Below are 16,122 nucleotides of genomic sequence, written 5' to 3'. Positions count from 1 at the left end.
CTCAGCCTCAGTCGTTTCCTTTAGCGCGCTTGGATTTCAAACAGCCAGCCAGCTGGGAAAGCCCTTGAGCTCAATTCCGACAGGCTGGTGGAGCGGACGTCATCGCGCACGTGATGACGTCAGCTCAAAAAGCGTGGAAAAAATAAAAAAAAAAAAAACTTGAAAAAATCGGGAATGAATGAGTACCATTCGGGAATCGTGGCACCCCATTATTTACACCCCAAAACTCTGTAAAAAACGAGTAATTCGGTACGGTTGAGAGGTTTGCTACTATTGTACAGTCATGGAGTTAGCATATATAAGTAAGGGTGAGCCCTCACATGAGGGGTGCAGTGAAGTTTGCCCCCCACCACAAAACATAGTTTTAAGGTATATTTCTTGTGGAGAAGGTTTTCTATGAAATGAGTTTTCAGTGAAATGAGTTTGCAATTAAATGGGTTGGACCACTGGAGTTTCAGTGAAACGAAGACTCGGTGTTATGTTACAGATCCATATATACACATGGGTAGTCTCATCTTTGCTCCTGATAGTTAAAGATTTTAAAGACAACTTAAAAATAACTGCACCCTGTTTTTTGAGAACTCTGTCCCCTCCCATTTGTAATCAGAGTTTTGCTTTATATCAGTATAACAACTTTTGTTTTTTATTTTTTTTTATTTTTTTTAACCACAGAAGCCAAGTGGGGGATACTTAGACATATAGTTTAAACCACTTCAGGCATCATGGCTGAGAATTAGGGAGATACTGTACATATATTGGTACTATATACTTAGAGAAAGTTACGGGCTAAGAATATTTGTTTCAGTTAACATTTTCTGAAAAATAAGAAGTTTACAACTGCAAATGATTGACAGTACTTAATGATTTAAATATATACTATTTTGGCCATTGAATTATTAACTGATTTTGCTAATTACTCAACAAAATTCAGATACAAGTTAAAAACAGTAATTCACTCAAGTAAACAATTGTAAATCAATTTTATATTTGTCCTTTTCTGCTTTCTTGAATCGCTTGCTTTAACACTTTCGCTTCCTCTCTCTCTCTCTCTCTGTCTTTGTCTTTTTACAGGTAATTTCTGCTTCTGTCATGAAAGAAGACACACTGTGACAGAGGTTAACTGGCTTTCATTCATTACTTAAGATTTTATTTTTTGCTTGAGTACAGTACTTACATTTTAATGTAGTATTCTGTGTGTGTCAGAATAAAGCACTGCAAGATTTGATTCTGACAAAAACTGTAAAAACAAAGACCCACACCATAACCCACCTTTTTTGCATTGTCTCTTATTTGTTTTATATGCCCTTGAAGCATTTAGCCCAGCAGCCTGAGGGGAGCAGCTCATCTAAATCCAATTAGTTCAATAAATTGAAAATGACACACCCTCTGATTTTCTACTTGAATTTTTCTCATCTTTTCTAGTTTTCTTAGTATTAGATAACACACGCAGCAAAAGATTGCTGATTTTCTGTCTAATAATTCTTCACACATTAGCCTTCAGTGGTCAGGTCAGCCACCAACCTGAACTGCTATTAATAGATTCATAGGTTCATAGGTAGGTACTAGGCTATCTGCCCGAAGGCATTTATAAGCCTAGCCATTTCGCCACCCCCTTAGATTAGTTCCCTGTGCCTCTGTCCAGCAGAGCCACTGAAGTGATCCCCGGGGTAAACTTTCTGGTTCCCATCCACTCGTCAAAGTTTCTCTTGAAGAGTGTTAGCAAGGAGCTCTGCCTAATGTAGATTGGAATCTTGTTCCAAAGCATGGGATGCCTCTGGGACAGGAATCTATCCTTCCAGCACATCCAGTTTATTGTTGTGGTGAGGTTTAGATCCCTAGAACGTGTGGCTCGAGAGGATAAGGTTTTCTTTAGGTGGAGCATGTCCATCAATTCTGGGTTGGAGATGGCCTTGTATGTCAGGCAGAGATCACCTCTGAGAAGGTGGTATGCAACCAAGTACAGCTGGAGTTTCTTCAGTCGAGCTGAATAGAGCATCTGTTTGAGGCCAGTGATCCTCTTGGTGAGGTACTTCTGTGGTCTTTCCAGCTGTTGCAGGTGTCTTGTAAGGTACATCCCAAATGAGGCATTGTACTCTATGATGGGTCTGATGAGTGATGAGTAGAGGGGCATAATGACCTCTTTTGATCTGGATGCAAACCCTTTTGTGATTAGGTGGGCCACATAGAAGGATTTTCTAACCACTTTGGCAATGTGATTATCAAAGGAGAGATTACTATCTACTTGGGTCTCCAGATCCCTTATAAAGTTTTCTGTATTTAGAGGGCTACCACCTATGTGGTAGTTTGTGTGTACTTTGTTTTTTCCAAAGGGGATGACGATGCACTTTTTGGCATTTAGATTGAGGCCATGATTTTGACACCAGGTATCTATCTCAGTGAGACCCTTTTGGAGGATGTCTGTGTCAGCCGGAGAGTCAATTATAGCCCCTAGTTTGCAGTTGTCTGCGAACTTGGTCAGCCATAGTCCTCCTGTGCTTCCCTGTACCTCTGAGAAGTATATGTCGAACAGGAGGGGTCCTAAGACTGAGCCCTGGGGAATGCCACTTGTAACTGGTTTAGAGTCAGCCCTAGCTCCCGCAACTCTCACCATGTGGGTTCTGTCCATGAGCCAATTGGCAGCCCATCTTGTGACATAGGGGTTTATGTTCAGGCTGGTGAGCTTGTCTATAATACCAGAATGGGGAATGGTGTTGAAGGCCTTTGCGAGGTCTAGGTATGCTGTGTGTACCACCTTTCCCTTGTCTATAGCCTTGGTAACTGTGTTAAAGAAGTAATTCTCTTTTTCCAAAAACAAACTGAAATCTGTTTTTACTAGTGAAAAGAGGGTGAAGGATTGGCTTTACCTTTTTTTTTGCTTAATCAAGTGACTCACGCAGGCAGAGACAATCAGCCCACAACTTCTTCTCAGGCACAGCAAAAACAATCTTCATAGGTAATGTGTGCATATGATGTACAGTAATGTAGCAGAATGCTATCAACATGAAAAGATAAACAAGCAATCATTTAACAAAATATATGTCCCTCAGAGTATGAACAGTGATAGTGTTTGATGATCACCTTTGTGTAAAAATAGAATTCAAAGTTAGTCAAATTTCCTTTTCGCCAAAGGAGGTCACAGGAGGAAAATACCTATTTACCAAGAAAGATACAATGATTTTGGAGCTAATTATACTAAGTGAAGGAATATACAGTATATGCATCTAGAATGAAGAGTGTCAGGGAGGGAAGGTTTTTCCACATGAATTAAAGTTTTATTCAGTTTTGTGCCATTCTGTTCAGTTTGAAATGAAAAGAAACAGCACTTCACTGGAACAGTATTAAGATTCTGACCCAGAGACAGAGAGTGTTGACAGCTGGCAAATGTAGAATGTCTCCTCACCAACTGATATTATCTTAAGTGATGGGTTTCAGTAAAGAGCTGATGCTTTGAATAACTGTTTGCTAAATTCTGTCCTGCCTAAGCACTGAAGTGACCTCACTGAGATGCTGACATTGCTAAGAATAAAGCATAGCCGCACTTCCAGCATCTATGTCATAATCCTCATCATTATCAAAATCATCACTACTCCTGCAGAAGTATTTGTTGGGCTAATAGTAGGCTTGGATTTGCTTCCATTCACCAACAATACACTACTCACCCCCCCCCCAGCCTCATGATAACAATAGTAATTTATGATGATGAGATGTGTTATAGTATTGCAACTTTGTTAACGTCCATCTAGCATGCATTGTTACATCCATCATCATCTTCTTCCTGTTTCCTGACCATACATAGAACGAACAGTGTAGGGTAAATTGGCAGAACAATTTTCCAAGCAACAGCATAAGTGCTAACTCATGACCTGGCACTGTGGGACAAACATGGAAGCAGAATCTTTATGAACTCACCCACCTCAGATTGACATTCCAGGTGTCTGTGAGGTTCATAAGCTGATCCAACATGACAGCAATCATTTCTTGTCAGCTGTCCTTCAATTCAGTGTGTAAAATAACTCGTATGCCATTGCAGACTACTAGATTGAATTCCTAGGACTGTCCTGTTTCACTGGAGCTGGTATAAAAAGAAGAAGAAAACATTCATTATGAAAAACAACAGCAGAAATATAATAAACAATAGCTCAAAAAAGCAAATTAATTTCAAATAGTAAATTCAGAAGGGACATCTTCACAACCATTTCAAATGTTATCTGGTGTCTCACCTCTGGTGGCAGTGAATTAATAAACTTTTTAGGATGTTTGTCAACAAAATGAGCCTCTGTTCAATTTTCATATCTCAAAACCTTTTAATGCAAGAAATCTGGACAAAGCCTAAAATAATGGCAGGGCAAGGGCCCAAAAATAGGGGCATATTTTAAATATTGCTCTTATAAACTTAGAAAGTTGCTTGACTAATAGGTTTTGGGTTTGAATACATTTTCTGATGAATTTGAACTCTGAAATTCAAATGGCCTTCATCATTCTGTGGGAATCAGAAAAGAGAGACAAGGGATGTTTTATTTTGTATTATACCTTTCTTCATCTTCACTGAGTTTGTGCAGCCTCAGAGTTTATATAAATGTATATAAAGATGGTGGGAGGCTTACCACTTCCCTTCAAAAACACCTGTTTAGCAGTTTTTTCCTTTGGTTAAATCCCGCCACTAACTATGTCATCTCTCGCAGGTGTCTTATCAACCTTTTTGTTTCTTTCAGCGAAAGTCCCACATCTCATTCAATCCTTTGGGTAACAGTCAGGTAAACCAGACGTGGGAACTGACATCCATGGGATAGGAATCAGATTATGTGTGTCCCAATGCATGTTCATAGCACCTAAGAGAAAGTGTGCAAAAGGCCTGTGGAGTATTATCTATACCTGTTCATGTGATACATCCAAAGCCAAGCATCCTTTACATGTGACCCCTACTCTACCATGGTTCTAACGCAGTGTGTTACAGGTGACCTCCACTCTACTACCATTCTATCTCAGACTGTATTACATGTGACACCCACTCTATGATGGTTCTATCTCAAAGTGTGTTACGTGACCCCCGTGATCAGAATGTGTTATATATTTATTTGTTTAATTATTTATTTGGCATTTGTTGACCAAGTTAGTTTGTCTGGGTAGGTGCCCTTTTTTAGCGGAGACCCAAGGAGAACAGCTCCAAAAGATACACACATAATATAATATGACAAAAGTAATTAAATAAAAAACAGTGATAACAAGAACTATTACATTACATACATACTGACAATAGAATAATAATTATGTATATGCAATAGTTTTAGGATAACATTCAATTTCCATTCAGGGAAAGATGGTCTGAAATACAGCCTATTTATGTAAAAAGTGCAAGAATTAAAGCAGAATTTGGAGACAGACAGAGAGGAAAAAAATAAGAGGAAGGAGTGGTTATTTGGTGCAGAAAGGGAGGGGTAGATTAAGTTGAGTCAGGGCAAGAGCATGTCCAAGAGTTTAGTAGGTATTCCTTTAGACTTTTTTAAAATAATTATGGTTAGAAACTGATCTTAAGTATTGGGGTAGATTATTCCATGCCTTGGCAACTTAGTGATGGTAGAGAATTTGTAGATTTTTGGGGGGCTTGTAAATTTCCAGGAGGTGTTGTTCAGAGCTACAGATTGTATGATTGGGTTTAGAGGGAGAAAAGATCTGCTAGAGCAGGACAGAGGTTGGGTTGGTTAAGGATGGGTGAGTCAGATGTAGCTGAGGCAGAATGAGTAGGTGAAATTCTAGCCACTGTAGCTTTTTTAGAGATATACGGTGGTGTGAGTGATAGGGTTGATTTGCTGCAAATCTAGCCATTTTATTGTGAGTTGAAGCGTAAACAAGAGATTGGCTTGAAGGTTAGTAAGGATTGGGGCAGCATAAAGTAGGGTATGTAGCAGATAGGTTTGAGCAGGAGAGAGTTTAGATTCGTTAGAGAGAAAGTTTTTGTTTCTATAGAGTAGATCAAGTTTTTGATGAGTCTTTTCAAAGCAATGTTGGATGTGAAGATCAAATTGATCATCTATTATGATTCTTAATAGTTTTGTGTATGGTTGAACATTAATAGAAGCGTTGTTGAGGGAGGAGACGTTGATGGTAGACGAGGTGTTGGAGAGATTTAGGGAGGGAAATGAGTAGTTTAGATATTTTAGGGTTGAGTAGGAGTTGGTTGGATGTTAGCCATTTTTCAACTGAATAAAGTGATTCTTGGGTAAGGGTGAGGAGGTAGGGGAGATTATCTGGGGATGAAATTATTGCTGAGTCATCAGCGTATTGTATTAAACAGTAATGAGAGCAGGAAGAGTGTAGGTTGTTAATGAAAATATTAAATAGTAAGGGTCCAAGAATGAAGCCTTGGAAAGCCCCTGTCTGGACTGGAATGAAGGGGGAGAGAGCAGAGAGCCATTTTACAGACTGAAGTCTGTTGGAGAAGTAGCTAGAGAACCAGGAGATAGCAGGGTTGGAGAAATTAAGGCTGGCTAGTACCACTGTACTGTAGCACATCCCAAATTACCTATTTGTATGGGCTACTGAAGGTCCACAAAAATTTGGAACCCTCTCCCCCCCATAAGACCAATTGTATCTGTGAGGGGTTGGGCTACAGAGCCCATTTCAGTATATTTACAGAATGTATTCTTTAAACAACTATTATATGTAAAAAGCTATATACAGGATACTGCTGATTTTTTGAGAAGTTTTTCTGATTGGTTTAGGACATATAAATCTCTATACCATAAATAAGTTTTTGATGGTGACTCTTGATATTCAGTGACTTTTTACTGTCATACCTAACAGTTATGGCATAAATGCCATAAGGGGACTTCTAGTGAAAAATGGGCAATATTCTGGCAGATTCAGTGAAACTATATGTGAACTACTCCAGTTAGCACTAGATAATAATTATTTTGTTTTCAGTGAAAGAATTTACCATCAAATATCTGACATAGCAATGGGTACTCCCACATATGCCAATCTAGTACTGGATAAGTAGGAGAATGAATCTATACATCATGGCCCACAGCAATATTCTCAGAATATTAGTTGCTTTAAGAGATATGTGGATGATTTGTTTTTTGCTTGGCATGGTAGTAAGGATGAACTAGATGTGTTCTTAAACTATTTGAATAACAGTACTGATTTTTTACGTTTTTCTATGACATGTTCAGATATTAGTATTAATTTTCTGGATATGAGAATCTCATTTGATGGGACTGAAATGCAAACTACTGTTTACAAAAAACCCACACATAGGAATACATTTCTTCACTGAAGCAGTATGCATGCTCTGCATGTGTTTAAAATTGTCACCAAAGCCCAGTTTGTTAGGATTAATAGACTTAATACTTCTATAGAAGAATGTAAGAAACAAATGCAGGAACTGAAAGGTGAACTTATAGAGAGGGGCTATAATAGGGAGTCCCTGGACATGGAAATTGAATATGTTTTGGGCTGTAGGGATGATAGTACCAAACCCTATTTTTCTATGAACACAATGGAAGTATCCCCTGTAACTATGGGCACAAACTTAGATGTAGGTAAGTTACGTTTTGTTACAGCTTTTAACAGAGCTACTTCTAAGGTAAGAAGAATTATTAATAATAACTGGTGTATATTAACATCTCTGCCTGAATTATATCCCATAGTTGGCATGAAACTAAGTTTATCATATAGGAACTGCCAGAATTTAAAACAGAAGCGATATTATAAAGACATGAGAGTCAAGAAAGGTGGGGTAACAGCAGTTAAATCAGGTGCCCTTCCCTGCTACAACTGTAGCTGTTGTGTTGTTATTAACAAAAATAATATTTTTCAACATCCAATAACTAGGAAGAACTGTTTATTTTCTGGCTTAGCAACATGTGTTACAACGAATATAGTATACCTGGCTACTTGTAATAGATGTCAGGCATTTTATGTTGGAAAATCTACCAGAAAACTGAAAGAAAGAATAACTGAGCACCATTCAGAAATAAGGAGAAAGACATACAAATTCCCTGGCTAAGCACATTAATACATATGGAAATGCACATAAATTCTCTTTTAGGGTGATAGATAGAGTGTATAGGGATATACAAGGGGGAGACTTGAACAATAAGCTTGAGATGAAGGAATATCAATGGATAATACGCCTTTGTGCAGATGTATCACGAGGTTTAAATCAGACTATGTCTTTAAAACCTGTATTAAGACATAAACAAATGTGTTTGAAATAGAGACCTGTGCTTTTAAAATTATTGTTCTCAACTAGGGTTGATTGTTTAATTGAATAATTAATGGCTGTGTGATTTTTGATAGTATAAATATGGTATGGGTTAGTATTTTATACACTGATGAAGGGTTTGTTTGAGCTGAAAGCTCTGTTTTATTAAACACTTGTTCAGTATCAGCGTTGCTTGGTATGATTTCATTGTCAAATACGTGGAATTTAAGCCAGGTTTCAGAGATGGTGAGACTGTCATGGTTGTAAAGCAATATCCTGGAATGTAGGTTTAGTATGCTTTGAATGTTGAGAGATAGTATACTTACGTTTTTGAAAGTTGAGGCAGAGTATGTCTGCGAAGAGGAAAATGGGGGGGAGGGATGGGTAGGGGAAGATGGGCTGGTGACTGGTCCTGGGTTGGGGTGTATATCCCCTGAGCGCAGTAATTTTAGTATAGGAAGTTTTGGTTGTGAATGGTTGAGGTTAAACAAGTAATTTTTTGGCTTTATTTTGAGAAGCAGTGAGGGCTGTAGGAAGAGTTTTACTCTGTATAGATGAGTGTCATTGTGGTTGAATAGAGCAAGGGTAATATGGACTGCAGGAGTAGATGAGTGAGTAGTTTGTGGGTAGGTAACTGTGTGGGCAGGGTTTATGTATGTTAAGGTGTGATGATAGGAGGTAGATACAGAGAGAATAAAAAGCAGGGTTGTAGTGAGAAGAAGGTGTATCATGTTGTGCGGTAAGTTAAAGGCAGGCTGTGAGATACTTTGGGAGATTAGTGCAACAAGATGGGAGGGTTTATAATAGTAAGGGGAAGAGAGAAAAATATTAAGCTAGTAGGAATTAGGCCTGACTTTAAGAGGAGTGTCTATGTAAAGAGGAAGCAAATTTCAGAAAACAATCAGTATATTAACTACTAAGAGAAACTGCTAAAGTTAAAATGCATTAAATGTTACATGTGACCCCCAACTCTACACTGATTCTTTCTCAGAGTATCTTACATGTGACCTCCACTCTACAATATTTCTATCTCAGAGTGTGTTACATATGACCCCCACTATACGATGGTTTTGTCTCAGAGTGCGTTAATGTGACCCTCACTCTGCAATGGCTCTAGCTCAGATGGTGTGCTCAGGTATGTGCTCCCAATCCTCCCTCCAAGGAGGGATGAATAACATATACCTCCTCATAGGTCCATAGGTGTATACTATGCTAATAACCACTGTGTCCATTATATGCCTAGCCAAGCATCCCATTACCTTTTACCTTTTAACATTTATCTTTTGTAAAGGTCCATGAGCTCTACCCTGGAAATCAAATACAAATAAATAAATCCCAATTGTATCCTGCAAGTTTATGTGCCTTACAGATCATTTTAAGGGGTGTATGTAAGCTGCAGCAAGATTTACAGGCAGCCTCTGTCCATTAGAGACATAGGTGCTAGACTCGGAGTGTATTTCCAATTTCCAATCCACTGGCTTAAGAAAGATCTCTGCTTCACAAAGATGGCAAACCACTTCCAGAGAAGGGGAATTCTCTGTGAAACATACATGACACTTCACCATGTAATATTTATATCACAAGCAAAGTTTAAATCCCTAGATCAAGTAATTCTGATACTGTTCATTTTGTAGAAATGCAATAGGTCCACCAGAATAGAATCTTAGGATGCATTGTATGCCAAGCATAGATCACCTTTCAAATGACTGTAGGAAACAGACTATAGAGGTAGGGCTTTGGTGTTATCTGCAAATGACATGCTATTTACACCCTGTATTTTGTTTTTGTGGGAAACCTCTGTGGAAGTTGTAGTTGTTGCATGTGTCTGGTCAGATACACACTGAAGGGGACATAGTATTCAACGATGGGCCTGATAATGGCTGAATAAGGTGGCATGATGACTTTCTTGGACATATATGCCATGCCCTTGCTTATAAGCTGAGCAACATAGTATGATTTCTTTACTACCCTAGACACATGTTGGCTGAAAGTCGGGTAACTATCTACATACATACCTAAATCTCTAACTACTGGCTCTACTCTTAGGGGTGTGCTATCGATGAGGGAATTTCCTGGGGTGGCTGACCTCCCAAAGGATAGCATTATGCATTTCTTGGTGTTAAGATTTAAGCCATGGCTTTGGCACCAGTAATCTGTCTGTGTCAGTCCTTCCTGTAGTATATCAGTTTCTTGTAGGAGGGGGTGGATTTTGTGACTGCTCCTAGTTTGCAATCATCTGTAAACTTGGTCAGCCAGAGGCCCTTGACATAGACTTTGACTACCAAGAAAACACCATTCCGCTAGTGACTGTCCACTTTTTGGAGATGGTCTCCCCATCCTAATTTCCTAGGTCCTATCTGAGAGCCAGTTGGCTATCCATCTAGTAGCATAGAAGATTTGTACCTATACCCATGAGTTTGTTTACAATGTCCAAATGGGGTATTGTATCAAATGCCTTAGCCAGGTCAAGGTAGGCAATATGCACCATTTTGTCCTTGTCCATTGCCTTGTTGACCTTCAGAAAGAAGTAAACCAGGTTAAGTAGGCATGATCTGCCTTAATTAAACCAAACTGGGTTTGAACCAGTGTTTGAAGGTTTTGTATGTCAATATTAATTATTTCCATGATAATTCTTTCCATGGCTTTGCATATGAGACTAGACAGACTCATGGGTCTGTAGTTCTCTGGGTCCATTGGTGGCCCACCCTTGTGTAGAGGGATGATTGTTGCAGTTCTCCATTCATATTGCACAAAACCTGAATGCAGGCTATGTTTAAATAGTGACTTCAATTGTCCAGATAGGTCATGTTTCAGGCTGTTTAGGAGGCATCCTGGGATATTATTGGGCCCATCGATGCAGTGTTTTTTGCCTTAGAGAGTGCATTTAGGGTCTGCTCTCCTAGTGATAGTTGCAATGGTGGTGTTTCCTGGGGAGCAGATGAGGAGGGGGGTAAAACTAAAGCTGAATTTCTTGGTCATCAGATCTACTGTATCCTCTGGGTCCATGTATGTGGCTTCATTTACAATCAGTTCTCCACACCGTTGTGTGCTGTCTTTGATGTTTCAGACATAGCTAAAGAAAGCCTTCTGCCTGTCCTTTGCCTGGGAGGCTATTATTACTTCAAATGTGGCTTTAGTAGACTTAATTTGCCCACTTAGTTGTTTGTTTAGATTGACAAGAATGTTTTTATCATGCTGGATGTAGCACTTCCTAATCTTGACTATGACTTTTTTCTTCTGTTTTACAACCACTTTATGTTTGGATTACTCCAGCATGGTTTGTTTTTTGAGTTATTTCTGAACTTATTTCTGGTAAGCCCAGCTGCCTCTATGCATTTATTGACATGACTGTACAGGGTTTCTGTTAACAATTCCGCATAGGCAACTGTGTGGTCAAGGTTTGGAGGGGCTTGAAATTTTGACAGGTTATAACTTAGTAGTAGGACGTTTGACTTAGATTAGTTCCTAAATGTTATAGGGTTAGCTGGGATCAAATAATTGATTTTTATTATGAAGGAAACAGCTTTATGGTCTAACTTTATCAGAGAGGGCACGACAAGAGATTGGGGGGGTACAACATTCTCCCATGTTGGTGAGTGCCAGGTAAAGTAAGTTTGCACTGCGAGTAGGAATATTGACTCTCTGCTCCAAGGTATTTGTGTTTACAAAGTCCAGAAATCTCTGGGCTTGTAAATATGGGGTTGTATAAGGACCCCAGTTTATAGTAGGATAGTTGAAGTCACCGATCTATATAGTATTGGGTTAAATGGTGAGGGGCTCCAGTAAGTCCATGTACAAGTTATGAGTTTCTTGAGTTATAGATGGTGGGTGACGTATAGCTTTGAAGGATATGATATAGGACTGTTCCTATATTGTACTGTTTGACTAGTCTTGAGGAGATTTTGTTGTTGATATATATTGAGACACATCCACCTTTGTTCCCTGTCTGACTCTTCATTCCTTTCCTCCACCAAAAAAGCTCCAATAAGTGACCAAGCTATTAACTCATCTTGTCTATCTTTTTTGATATGTCTAAGGCCTTTGATACAGTATCCTACCAAAAGCTACTAAATGAGCTAGCTTCCTTAAACCTAACCCAGCCAGCCCTCTTCTGGTTTCTCAGCCACTTAACTGACTGGTAACAAGCAGTTAAGTGACAAAATGAACTCTCTACCCTATTACTGGTCTCAGTAGGAGTACCCCAAGGCTCAATTCTCAGTCCAATGCTCTTCACCATATTCAGCAACGGGCTCAGCACAGCCACACAGCATTCATCGAGCATGCAGATGACTCCTCCCTCATATGCTTAGCTCCCTCACTACCAGAACTCCTACAAACAACCCAGCAATCTTTCTAAGACATTGAAAAATACCTCTCAGACTCTCAACTCATACTCAGGCCAAAGAAAACAAAGCTTATGCTCTTCACTATTAACAAAGTTCTTGATAGCTCTCCCCCTTCACCATCTACTTAGCAAATAAAACAAAAACTGAACCTGTCCAGTACACCAAACTCCTTAGAGTCACAATTGACAACAACCTAAAATTTGACAAACACCTCACTCTATCATAAAGGTCCACATTAAGCTAGGCTCACTATACAGAGTCAACCCATACCTAACCAAGGCCACTATTCCATAGCTAGGACTCATCTACTCTCTACCCTTCTATATGCATCACCAATATTCACTAATTTCAGAAAATCAGATTTAAACAAACTGGAGTCCTGCTATAATAAATTCACAAGATTTGCTACTAACCTCCCTTACAGATCACATCACTGCACAGCACTTGATAAACTAAATTGGATTGAACTACCCAATCTCCTGTCCCTCAACCAATTAACTTTCATTCCATCTTCCACCATCCAGACAACTGTCCAGCACTCAAGAGGTTAGTGCAGCCCAACTCAAATGGCAGGCCAGTAAGATCCTCTGATAAACTATTATTCAAAGTAACTAAATCTAATAATTATTACAGTAACTCTATTCTCCCACCAAACATCTAAGGCCTGGAATTCCATGCCTCAGACAATACTAAATTCTAGCAACACATCCAGATTTAAACTACTGCTTAAGGAACACCTAACAATAAATTGGCTTTGCTCCTGCACTAATCCAGGCTGATCATTCTGTCCTTCCTTGTTCTTACAACCAAAATATCTCCTCCCTTACTAAATTCTAACATCCAAACTATTCCTTCTCTCACAGATTCTAATTTCTTTCTACCTATCTCAAGCTCACAACTGCTCCTATTTTTATCTACCTATGTCAAGCTTCCTGCAGTTTCATCATATTCCCTCCTTCTTGTACTTGTCAAGCTTCCTACAGTTTCATCATATTCCCTCCTTCTTGTACTTGTCAAGCTTCCTACAGTTTCATCATATTCCCTCCTTCTTGTACTTGTCAAGCTTCCTACAGTTTCATCATATTCCCTCCTTCTTGTACTTGTCAACTTCCTGCAGTTTCATCATATTCCCTCCTTCTTGTACTTGTCAAGCTTCCTACAGTTTCATCATATTCCCTCCTTCTTGTACTTGTCAAGCTTCCTACAGTTTCATCATATTCCCTCCTTCTTGTACTTGTCAACTTCCTGCAGTTTCATCATATTCCCTCCTTCTTGTACTTGTCAAGCTTCCTACAGTTTCATCATATTCCCTCCTTCTTGTACTTGTCAAGCTTCCTACAGTTTCATCATATTCCCTCCTTATTGTACTTGTCAAGCTTCCTACAGTTTCATCATATTCCCTCCTTCTTGTACTTGTCAAGCTTCCTACAGTTTCATCATATTCCCTCCTTCTTGTACTTCACCTCAATATTGCCTTAGCTGTCACTGCTTAGAACAAGTAACACTAGCACAGCAACAATCAGTCATATTCTCGTTCATATACCATACATGTATCTTATAAATATTTACCACCAAAACCATGATATTGATCTACTGATCAGTCATTTCTCTATAATGGCACAAGCAATTTCATGCTAGTTTATTTGTTAGCCTTTTTTTTCCACTTTATATTACGCTCTCAGTTTTTATTCTTTATGTATAAACTATTTACTACCTATATTTACCAAAGTTATGTATTTTTGATTCTTATCAATTTCTTGTATTGTTTGTAATGTGTTTTTGTAATGGAGCTTTTCTCCCTGGGCCTTCGCTGAAAAAGGGCCAATGGCCCAATCGGACATCCCCAGTAAACAAATGTAAAATACATAAATAAATAAACTGAACTTGGAGACCTTGGATATAGTCAGGGCTGTATCTCTTTTATCTACCAGAGATGACTAACAATTGTTTAGAAATGTTTGTGATGTTTTAGAGTGGCACCACTAGTAAATGTTATTTTCTGTGGGGACAGATATTTTAGTCTCTCCAGCATTAAGTTTTCTTTTAGATAACTTTTATATTTTTCCATCATAAACAAGTTTGCTTATCTTGAAGAAGTTCAATTAAAGATTTCTTTCCATGGATTCATGGAAAATGTTTATGGATGTATTCTGTTTTCTTTTATGTTCTAATGCTAATAATGTTTTTCACTTTATTTCAGGAATATATACATATTTTAAATAGTTAGATATGTTATTAATTGAATTATTATACTGTATGTTTCTTAAAATTCTGTATTTACTTATAAATATGTTTTTTTCTTTCAATATTCAACAATATTAAAATATATTGCAAAAAAGAACATACACATACTCGCACGTCCACATGCACACACACATACACAACCACATACAGATATACAGTACTCTATATATATATATATATATATATATATATATATATATAGATAGATATACAGATATATATATATATATATATATATATATATATAATGTACATATATATATATATATATATATATATATATATATATATATATATACACATATATATAGATAGATATGTATATATTTATATGGTTTACTATGAGTTACACAAATGGCAGTAAGTCAAACGGCCAATGCCCAAAATCATGGTTTCCAAGGGTCAAGAAACCGAACCAAAAGTGGTTGATCATGGGTAGTCGAGTGGCATAGTGCACTCGACCTTTCGGCAAGTGACGTGCCGAGACTGTGGAGGGAGGCTGTGCTTCAGTGAAGAACAGGGAAGTAGCCCATTTCCTCACTGTAGTGTGATCTCAGAGTTGGTATATTTAATGTGCTGGGGTGTGGGGGGGTGCAGGGGGGGCACAGCCCCCCCTGCTAAATAGTAGAAATAAACTGAGTACATCGAGTGGAAGACAGGAATGTCAAAAATGTTAAATACACATTTTCGTGTTTTCCATTTTTCGACATTCCGGTCTTCTGCTGTTGTAAATTTCAGCGTTATATTTCGGTGTTTTCACTGTTCGACTCGACCACTTTCGAACATACCATAGTAAACTGTTTATATATATATTATATATCAGCAAATATTGAAGGCAACAATGATCCAATGATAGACCACCACACAGTCAACTCCAATTCTAGTCTTTTAATCCTTGCTGCCTTTTTTCATTTAATTTCATCAACTTTATTTTCATATGTACTAGAGACAACATCACACAGGACAATGAAATTCTTATTCTGTGAGTCCTCCAGCAACATAATTAAAAAACAGCAATAGACAAAAATAAATGCTACTATAAAAATGCAAATACAAATAAACAGTTCTGTGCATGAAGCCATTTCACCCCTCCAATACAAACCAGCCTATAATGCTGGGGAAGGGGCAGTGATGGGTTTTATTTACAAGCCTGATGGCATGAAGAAGAAAACTGTCTTTCAGCCTTGTTGTTCTAGCTGCCATACTCTTATAACACCTCCCTGATGGTAACAACATAAACAGTTTGTGTTGTGGATGGGTAATGTCCTTAATGATGTTATAGACCCTCCAGAGAACTATTTTGTTATAAATGTCCTCCAATACAGG

This window comes from Protopterus annectens, chromosome 3.part1, assembly GCF_019279795.1.
Source record: "Protopterus annectens isolate FY-2018-M chromosome 3.part1, PAN1.0, whole genome shotgun sequence".
Classification (NCBI taxonomy): Eukaryota; Metazoa; Chordata; order Ceratodontiformes; family Protopteridae; genus Protopterus; species Protopterus annectens.
Note: the sequence above shows the minus strand (reverse complement) of the source record.